Here is a 9,838-nt window from a genome sequence, read left to right as displayed (position 1 = left end):
CGCCGGTTCCAGGGTGTGCGCGGTTTTGCTGCATACGATGGAAAGGGTGGCGGCGCGTTTTGGAATCCCGTTGGCGGCGGATAAGACGGAAGGCCCGGCCACGGTCATCAAGTTCTTAGGTATTGAGATCGACAGTCTGGCTATGGAGTGCCGTTTGCCTGAGGATAAGGTGCTTGATCTCTTGCACGAGGTTGTGTTTTTGCGGAAGGCTAAGAAGGTGCAACTTAAGCGGGTTCAGTCGGTTTTGGGAAAATTGAATTTTGCTTGTCGCATCTTGCCAATGGGGCGGGTTTTTTGCCGTCGCTTGGCTTTGGCGACTGCAGGCGTTACTGCTCCTTTTCATTATTTGCGGTTGCCGGTGGCTGTGAAGGATGATTTGGTGGTGTGGGAGAAATTTTTGTTGGATTATAATGGTCGGTCGGTGTGGATGGAAGTGGTGGTTAGTAATGTGGACTTGGAGTTGTTTTCGGATGCGTCTGCTTCGTGTGGTTATGGTGTTTTTTGTAGGGGTCAATGGAGTGCAGGGGTTTGGCCGGCTGAATGGCGGCAGGCGGGTTTCCTTTCTAACTTGGTGTTGTTGGAGCTTTTTCCTATTGTGCTGGCTACTGAGTTGTGGGGGGACTGGCTTAGGAATCGGCGGGTGCGTTTTTACTGCGATAACATGGGTGTGGTTCAGGCGATTAACAGTCAGTCGGCTAACTCACCGCCGGTGTTGAATTTGTTGAGGCACTTGGTGTTGAGGGGTTTGCGATTGAATGCATGTTTTGTTGCGGTTCATGTCCCGGGAGTAGATAACTCACTTGCCAATTCCCTTTCTCGTTTTCAGTGGGAGCGTTTCCGCGGCTTGGCGCCGGGAGCCGAAATTCGGGGGTTGCCCTGTCCTCAGTGGCTCTGGAGCGTGGCCTTGGGGTGTCAGCGGGCCTGATTAGGCGGTCACTTAGTAACGGTACGTGGGCTGCTTACTCTTCTGTGTGGTCTTTGTGGGAGGATTTGATTGCGCAGGTGGGAGGTTGTAGCTCGCTGGATGATTTTCGGACGCTATTGGTCTTTTGGTTAGGAACGTTTTATGCTGCGGGTTTGTCGTTTTCGGTGGCGTCAAAGAGGTTAGGGGCGGTTGCTTTTTGGTTGCGGTTGCGAGGCATGGCCGATGTGTCTAAGTGTTTTATGGTGAGGCAGGCATTGAAGGGTTACCGCCGTTGCGGGGTACGGAGGGACACTCGCAGGCCGGTTTCGTTCGCGGTGTTGCAGACTTTGTGGACGGAGGCGGGATCAGTTTGTGTGTCGGCATTTGAAGTGTGTCTGTTTAGGGCGGCTTTTTCTCTGGCCTTTTTTGGAGCGTTTCGCATCTCGGAGTTGGTGGCAGCGAGTCGCTCAGTCGAGGGGGGTTTGTTATGGGAGGATGTTGGTTTGGTGGATGGAGTCTTGCGGTGTTGCATTCGCAGGTCTAAAACGGATCAGGAGGGAAAAGGGGTTGTTTTGTGGTTGAGGCCGTTGGGGGGGGTCAGTGCTTTGTCCTGTGCGATGTGTGGAGGAGTTCTTGGATGTTAGGCCAGGTGGCAGGGGGTCGTTGTTGATTCATCAGGATGGTTCGCGGTTGTCTCGTTTCCAATTTGTCGTGGTTTTTAGGAAGTGATTGTTGCCTGCTAGGGAGTATGCATCTCACTCTTTTCGTATTGGGGCTGCTACCGAGGCGACTAGGTGGGGCCTAGGGGAGGAGGTTATTCGGCGTATCGGACGCTGGGAGTCGGATTGCTTTCGTTCGTATATCCGTCCCCATTTGTTGTGATTGTCTGGTTTGGGGCTTAGAAGGGGTGGGATGTTGCTAATTATCTGGCAATGTTGGATGTAGTTTGATTTTGTTTGTTTTGTTGCAGTATCGGCGCCTTGTTTGGCTTGGATCTTCGGGCACTCGTATGTCCATTGGGGGGCATTGCGTGCGGACGTCAGGCGGAACGGACGCCAATTGGGTTTTTCGGCGGAAGACATGCAGATTAGGTGGATTGGTTTGCGGGGGCTTCTTTGGGGGAGGGTTTTGCCTGAGATTCATTTGAATGTTAGGTTGGATCGTCCGTCGGATGTGTTGGTTCTTTATGTCGGCGGAAATGATTTGGGGGTCCGTCGGTCCCGGGATGTGATCCGGGATATTAAGCTGGATGTATTGCGTTTGCTGGCGGATTTTCCTGAGATTTTGTTGGTTTGGTCGGAGGTGGTGGCGAGAAGTAGTTGGAGGTTTGCCAGGTCTGTGGAGCAGATTAACAAGGCGCGGGCTAAATTGAACAAGGAGGTGGGGCGCTTTGTTCGCAGGCAAGGTGGGATAGTTGTGCGCCATCGGGAATTGGAGGCGGCGTCGCCTCAGTTCTTGAGAGCTGATGGAGTGCACCTTAATGATGTTGGTATTGACATGTGGGCTTTGGGCATTCAGGAGGGTTTGGAGACGGCCCTGAGGGTGTGGCAGGACGCCCACAGGTGAGGTGTCACCGGTGGTCTTCTGGTGGCTGATTGTTATGGGATCCTGGGGGAGCGATTCAATGGTTAAGAGATGCGGGACATGTTGGAGCCTGCATCTCATGTGGTTTGTGAATGCCGAGGATGGGGGCTCCTGTTTGGGCTAAAAGGCCTACAGGAGGAGATACTTGGATACTTCAAGGAGTTGGTGCTCTTGGGTCGGTGAGTGCGGCCGAGGGTAAGCTTGAAGTACAAGGTGAGACGGTTAAGGAAGAGGCCGCTGGTTTGGGTTGCCCTCCAGGATCCTTGTTACGGTGCAGTGGGTCATAACATTGAAGGTTGTGTTAAAGTGCCTGTTATTATTAGTGTTATTATTATTTTATTATTATTATTATATGTGAATAATAAAGTTCGGCCATCATGGTCAATTTCTCCAAAACAAGACGGTGTCAGTGTGGTTTATTGAAGGGGCAGGTTAGTGGGAATAGACGGAGGAAATTCTTCCATCCTATTAAGTCATAAGTATGAATGGCACAGCAAGTGTACTAGACAAACGCACCTATATATTAGACCGCCTGCTGACAATGGATCTGACGCACAGCAAGTCTATGTATAAGGCCCCTTGTAGACGAGCGTTCCTCCTGCAGAGAGTCTGCATCGCAGCTCCCGGCCTGACCTCCCAGCGCTGCCGGGGTCACATAGCATTATATTGATTTATGATGCTATGTAACCCTTACAGTTCTGTAATGTATTGGATAACATTGGCATAATGCTGCCAGTGTTATCCAATACATTCCAGAACTGTAAGGGTTACATAGCATCATAAATCAATATAATGCTATGTGAATCCCGTCAGTGCTGGGAGGTCAGGGTGGGTGCTGCAATGCAGACTCGCTGCGGGAGGAACGCTCGTCTGCAAGGGGCCTAACAGAACAGATTAAATATGAATGGCGCAGCAGGTGAACTAGATAAATGAGCCTATATATAAGACCGCCTGTTGAGAATAAAGGGGTCATTTATTAATAACATCATTTTAGACAGTCTTAATAAGGCCGTGCGCTGGGTCTGCCAAAGTTATGTAGAGGTCCCGGCCTCTACATATCTCCGGCAGCACCACCGCCGGATCTAAATCCACGCCAACTCCCTGACATAGAAAATGATGAATGAGACTGGCCTACAAGAGAATTTAGTCTAGAACCTTCAGAATCACAGGTGTATATCCATGAAGCGAACATAATTACAAAAAACAAGATGGCTGCACATCATTATACATACAAACAATAGAGCTCAGAAATGGGGGTCATTCTAGATAAAAGTGGTACAATACCGACTATAAATGAGTTAATGGAAGCTCTTAGCGCACATATTTGCTTCCATTAACTCATTTATAGTCGGTATTGTAGTGTTCAAGCAGGAAAAAAAAGTAATGAAGTGGGGAGGGTGGGAACAGCATTACAAGTGCACAGAGTGGCCTTATGACATAGTGGTGAGGTGGAAGCAGCATGAGGAGACCACAGAGTGGCCCTATGACATAGTAGTGAGGTGGAAGCATCATGGAGTGGCCCAATGACAGTGTGGAGGTGGCGTTAGCATCAGGAGGCCACAGGAACCACATTTACCCAGTGGTCCATAAAGGACCTATATTGTCCTTGACTTTAATTATAGTTCCACACGTCAGCGCTGCCTTGCACTTTGGCAACCACCAACAGGCTCAAGGACTGGACCACCTTCTGTTCTACAAGTGTGTGCAGGGCTGGTACTGCCTTTTTGGCAAAGAAATGACGGCTTGGGAATCTCAACCTCGTTTCGGCAGAAGCCACCTGTTTTCTGAAAGGTGCAGAGTCCACAACTTGGAAACGGAGGGACTGCAGTACCAGCAACTTGGCCAGGAGCACGTTCAGCTTCTGTGCCGTTGGATGAGTGTATGCATACTGTTGTCTCTTGGCAATCGCTTTGGTGATCAATTGCTGAAGGAATGATTGACTAGGAGGAGGAGGAGCAAGAGCAGGAGCATTTGGACCAGCAGATGATGGGAAGGACAGACAGCTTCCTTCCTGAGGTGGTAGAACCTTGACTGCATGAAATCGGGTGCATGCCACTGGGCGATGCAGCGGTTGCTGCGGTATGCTGGACCACCACATCGGAGCCACGGTTAGGCCAGGTCACTTTATGGTGACGCTGCATATGTTTACGCAGGGCCATGGTGCCAACATTAGCACCCTGCCAATGCTTCACCTTCTGCCTACAGATTTGACAAATGGCCATGTTCACCTTCCCCGGCGACTTGACAAAAAGCTGCCACACCACCAATTAGTTGATCTTACACCCAACACTCTACACTGACTGACTGCTACCACCACTGCCTCCGTGAACCCTTGCACCACTATTTTCCTGGCAGGTAGGCTCCTGCGAAGCGGGTGGTCTACCCTGTGCATGTTTGGCTCCCGACCTCCCACTGCTGCCACCCTGCTGACTCCCGGCCATGCTACCGACTTGCTGGCTCCACCGCTGCCTCACGTGCAAGCTGCCACCTTCTTCTCCTGATGACGATGAAGCCCCTTCGTCACCCGGCTCCCAATTGCGATCGGCTACATCATCGAGTACTGTCTGCACGTCACTGATGTCCTCCTCAACGGTCTCTGAACCAGGAGCCTGACCTCTTGCAATACCAGCTCTCACGCCAATCTCCTCATCACTACTTGCCCGCCTATCGGAGGAAGCGCCGGATGTCTCCTCTGGATCTTGGCTGGGCATAAGCTGCTGACTGTCCTCTAGTTGCTCGTCCTCGCTATATAGTGGAGCTGAGCCCACAGCATATAGTACTTCTCTGGCTGAGGGAACAGAAAAGGACAGAGGCAGGTTGAAGACAGGTAAGGGCCAACTAAGGGTTGTGTCAGACGAACCCACTGACTCTTGGCTGGGGGTGTCTGATGTCACTTGCTACAAAATCAAAGATCGAGTCAACCATTCAAGAACCGCTGGGTTGCTGGTCAAGACATGACCACTAGCTGACACTGGGAGCTCAGGCCTCTCGTAGTGACCCCTGATGCTACGCCCCCTTACTCTGCTGTGACCTGTTCCTGCGCCCGAAACATTTAGGCCTGTGCCCCTCCCCTGTGCAGGGCCTGTCACTCCTCTGTCTGACATACTGTTAGATCAAATAAGTAAATAAAAAGGAAATTAATAGATTACAAAAAGGGCTCTAATTTTCTCACTTCACCACACAACGGCTAATAAGCCCTTTTCTTTTTCCCAACTAATACACGCCAAAAAAAGGCTTTAGAACATATAACTATGGCCGTGAACGGCAAACAATATATATGTTTTGCCACTAATGCACGCCAAAAAGAGCAACTGCACCGCACAAGGGTTAATAAGACCCCAATAACAATAACTGTGCTGGAATTACAGAGGTATCATATAGTGCAAACCTAAAAGCAGCAGTATAACACCAATGTGGCTCCGCAGTCAGTGCAGCAAGGTGTAATAGTATTGTTTCTGTTACCCAGGCTGTAACCTCTCCTACTGAACTCTGTTCTGCTTCAATACTGTGGAATGATTCCTCCCTATCCTTTCCATACACTTCTAATGCTCTTTCCCTGAACTTCTATTGAGAAAAATATAAGTTTCATGTCTTTCCTAGCACTGTCCCTAGCGCCTGCTGACCAGTGATGGCCAGTTCGCCGTGTTCACCCGAGAACACATGCGGGCTGCCATCTTAACTTACAAGTCCGGCGATGCACAGGTAAGTCCTTACCTGTGCCTGTGAGCGAGCCGGTCTGAAACAAATGCGGTCACCGGGAGCAGGCAGTTGCGAGAACAGCCGCGGGGGGGCCTTCATCGTGCTGTTCTCAGAACTGCCTGCTCCCGGTGACCGCATTTGTTTCAGACCGGCTCCCGGCACAGGCACAGGTAAGGACTTACCTGTGCATCGCCGGACTTGTGAGTTAAGATGGCAGCCCGCATGTGTTCGCTGGCGAACACTGCAAACTGGCCATCACTGCTGCTGACGTCTCGCCCTGCACTAAGTACACTGGAAAATGTCAGAATCCAAGATAGCAGAGGCTTTTTCTAGGGCTGTGACATCACAGGGCTGGCTGGATGCTGATTGGCTGCATGCATGGCATTGTGGGTGATCCCTTGTTCCCAGAGACCCTTGCTCCATGTCCTCACATGTGCATCAGCCATTTTAGGAAAAAAAAAAAAATCACAAAGCATGGGGAAATTTGGATTTGGTGCGAATTTAATAATTCCTGAAATTTGCATCAAATTCCACTTCATCAACTTTGATTCGCTCATCTATGATCGTCACCACTGGTAACACAGTACTACAACTCATACTACCACATACCGGTTATATTGGATATCTCTCCCTCTGAACATGGGACGCAGTCATAGCAGCAGGTGTGAATTGTTGGTCTCGCCATTTTCCGGCTTCCAGGTAAACATGGGTCTGAGCAGCGGGATACCGGGACCTGATGGAAAAGAGAAAAGGCACAAATGTGATAATAGTGGTGAGGAGACCTAGAAGGGTGGACTGCAGAAAGTGACGTCACCATCATAAGAAGTAAATGAAGACAGCACCAGCGGTTCTCCAAATATTACATAGAAGAGTGACGCCAGCAGGTCCGATTTCTTCTAGCTTCAGGTTACAGACATATATGAAGCATAGCAACATCTCCACTTAAAGGGGATCACTTTCTCGATGTGGAATACCCCTTTCATATAAGACTTTTTCAGGCCATACAAATACAGACTAAACACAATGGTATAAAAAACACCAACCAGCATACATAACCCTTTTGTTTACCGCCATACTATTGGCGTGCTATTCTTAATGTCAGAGTGCCCCCTGTTGGTAGTTAATTTAGTTGTGAGCCTTCAGGCTGCCCTGACTGTTACCGGAAGGGGTAAATTCACTTTTTTCAGATTTCAGAAAAAAATATTAATAAAAGTTAAAAGTATAAATTAATAACAATGTAAAAAAAAAGAATAAAGAATAGTATAAATATTGAGAACAGTAATAGTATAGAAGACATTGTTTGTGTTAAATATATAAATGTGTATCTTTTTTTTTATTTCTTCCAAATTTTAAAGTGTATGTAATTTTCTTAGCTATATATATTATGTAAAATATTCAAACACTTTTTTTAAATTTGATTTAAAAATGATAAAAAACTAAAAACTTAAACTTAAAACATATAAAAGTCACCTTGAAGGAGCTTCTAATGTTTTGGCCCTGTACAACACTTGTTCAGGTGGTATAATGCCACAGAATCAGCAATAGAAAAATAGGCTGCCAAAATCAAAAAATGTGCTCCAGTTTTGTGGTGGGCCCAGCCAGTAGATAAATTATACAAAAGTGGCCATTTCCACAGTAAAAACATATGGTTTTAGAAATATTTTGTCTTGAAATCTTTTGCAACAGAAAAAATGATAAAAAATTTTTTTTTTCATAATTTGGACTCTTTATTTAAATATTCTTTTTTTTTAAATATTATATCTGTCATCTAATGACACAAAACAAACGTCTAAGGTGTCCCATGAATAATAATATAACATACAATTAGGCTGGCTCAGAAATTAATTGTCACGGATAAGGGGAAGGGAAAACACCAAATACACACCACAACGAATAGACGACAATCTAGGCTTCAAAAGCTAAGGAAGAGGGACGATGACCTCCTAGTAATCCCTAGGCCTTTCCCTAATTCCTGCCAGTATGAGCAGATCCTGATGGTGGAAATACTTATACGCCGGATACCTAAAGCCCTGCTAAAACAGACGAGCCCTAGGATAGGTAGGCGGGGATGAGACAGTTGTATTCTTCCCCAATGACGGAACCCGCATCTCCCTGAGGCCTAGAAACAACACACACCAGATAACAACATACAGCAAAGGTAACAAGTACTTAGCTTCGAGATGTATGGAGAAGCAGGAGATCCGAAACACACAGGCTCTAGCAACTCCAAGCAGAAACTATTAATCGCATGGTCAGCAGTGTGAGGCAGTCATAAATAGGGCCCAGGGCCGGACTGGCCTACCGGGATACCGGGAAAATTCCCGTTAGACCAGTAGCCTTGACTGTCGCACGGCCGGCCGTGCCAACTGCGAGGAGGCTCCTTGGCTGGTGCAGTATATTACACAGAGTGACTGACAGAGAGAGGAGCCCGGCCCCGCCCCTCACCCAACAGCAGGCTCCAGCACAGAAATTGACCGGAGCCTGACTCCTCCCACACATGTGACTGATCACATGATCATAACAACACGGAAGGTCCTTTAGCATGGTAGCTGCTGCTTGTGCAGAGCTGTCATCCGGCTGTTCAGGGTTGTGTGGCAGGTAGGAGGCTGAGCCTGAGTGAGGACATCTAGTAGCCACACACTGATGCTGCTTCTAATGAAAATACTTCAATAGCAGCATCAATAATGCTCAGGCTAGAGGCAGAATTATATAATCAAATGATCAGCCACATTCAGCAGTCCTGCCATACTGACAATGCCTGAAAAAAATCCAACCTGAGAGATCAAACTTTTGGCAGACAACAGTTTTCTATCATTGATCACAAATAATCACATAAATTCTCAACCCTAGCCAGCCAAAAAGTATCACCAGTAGGGATGAGCGAACTCGAACTGTATAGTTCGGGTTCGTACCGAATTTTGGGGTGTCCGTGACACGGACCCGAACCCGGACATTTTCGTAAAAGTCCGGGTTCGGTGTTCGTCGCTTTCTTGGCGCTTTTGTGACGCTTTCTTGGCGCTTTTTGAAAGGCTGCAAAGCAGCCAATCAACAAGCGTCATACTACTTGCCCCAAGAGGCCGTCACAGCCATGCCTACTATTGGCATGGCTGTGATTGGCCAGAGCACCATGTGACCCAGCCTCTATTTAAGCTGGAGTCACATAGCGCCGCCCGTCACTCTGCTCTGATTAGCGTAGGGAGAGGTTGCGGATGCGACAGTAGGGCGAGATTAGGCAGTGATTAACTCCTCCAAAGGACTTGATTATTGATCGATCTGCAGCTGTGCATCATTGAGCTGCTGATACTCAATTGCTCACTGTTTTTAGGCTGCCCAGACCGTTTGTCAGTCACATTTTTCTGGGGTGATCGGCGGCCATTTTATGTCTTGTGTTGCGCCAGCACAAGCTGCGACCAAGTGCATTTAACCCTCAATGGTGTGGTTGTTTTTTGGCTAAAGCCTACATCAGGGTGAAGCTGTCACACCAAGTGCATTTAACCAGCAATAGTCTGTTTATTTTTTGGCCATATACTACATCAGGGGCAAGCTGCGCCCGTCACCAAGTGCATTTAACCCTCAGTAGTGTGGTTGGTCAAGCTGTCACACCAAGTGCATTTAACCCTCAGTAGTGTGGTTATTTTTTGGCCATATCCC

Source organism: Bufo gargarizans, chromosome 1 (assembly GCF_014858855.1).
Source record: "Bufo gargarizans isolate SCDJY-AF-19 chromosome 1, ASM1485885v1, whole genome shotgun sequence".
NCBI lineage: Eukaryota > Metazoa > Chordata > Amphibia > Anura > Bufonidae > Bufo > Bufo gargarizans.
The sequence above is the reverse complement of the archived record's forward strand: the minus strand, read 5'-3'. Positions refer to the sequence as shown.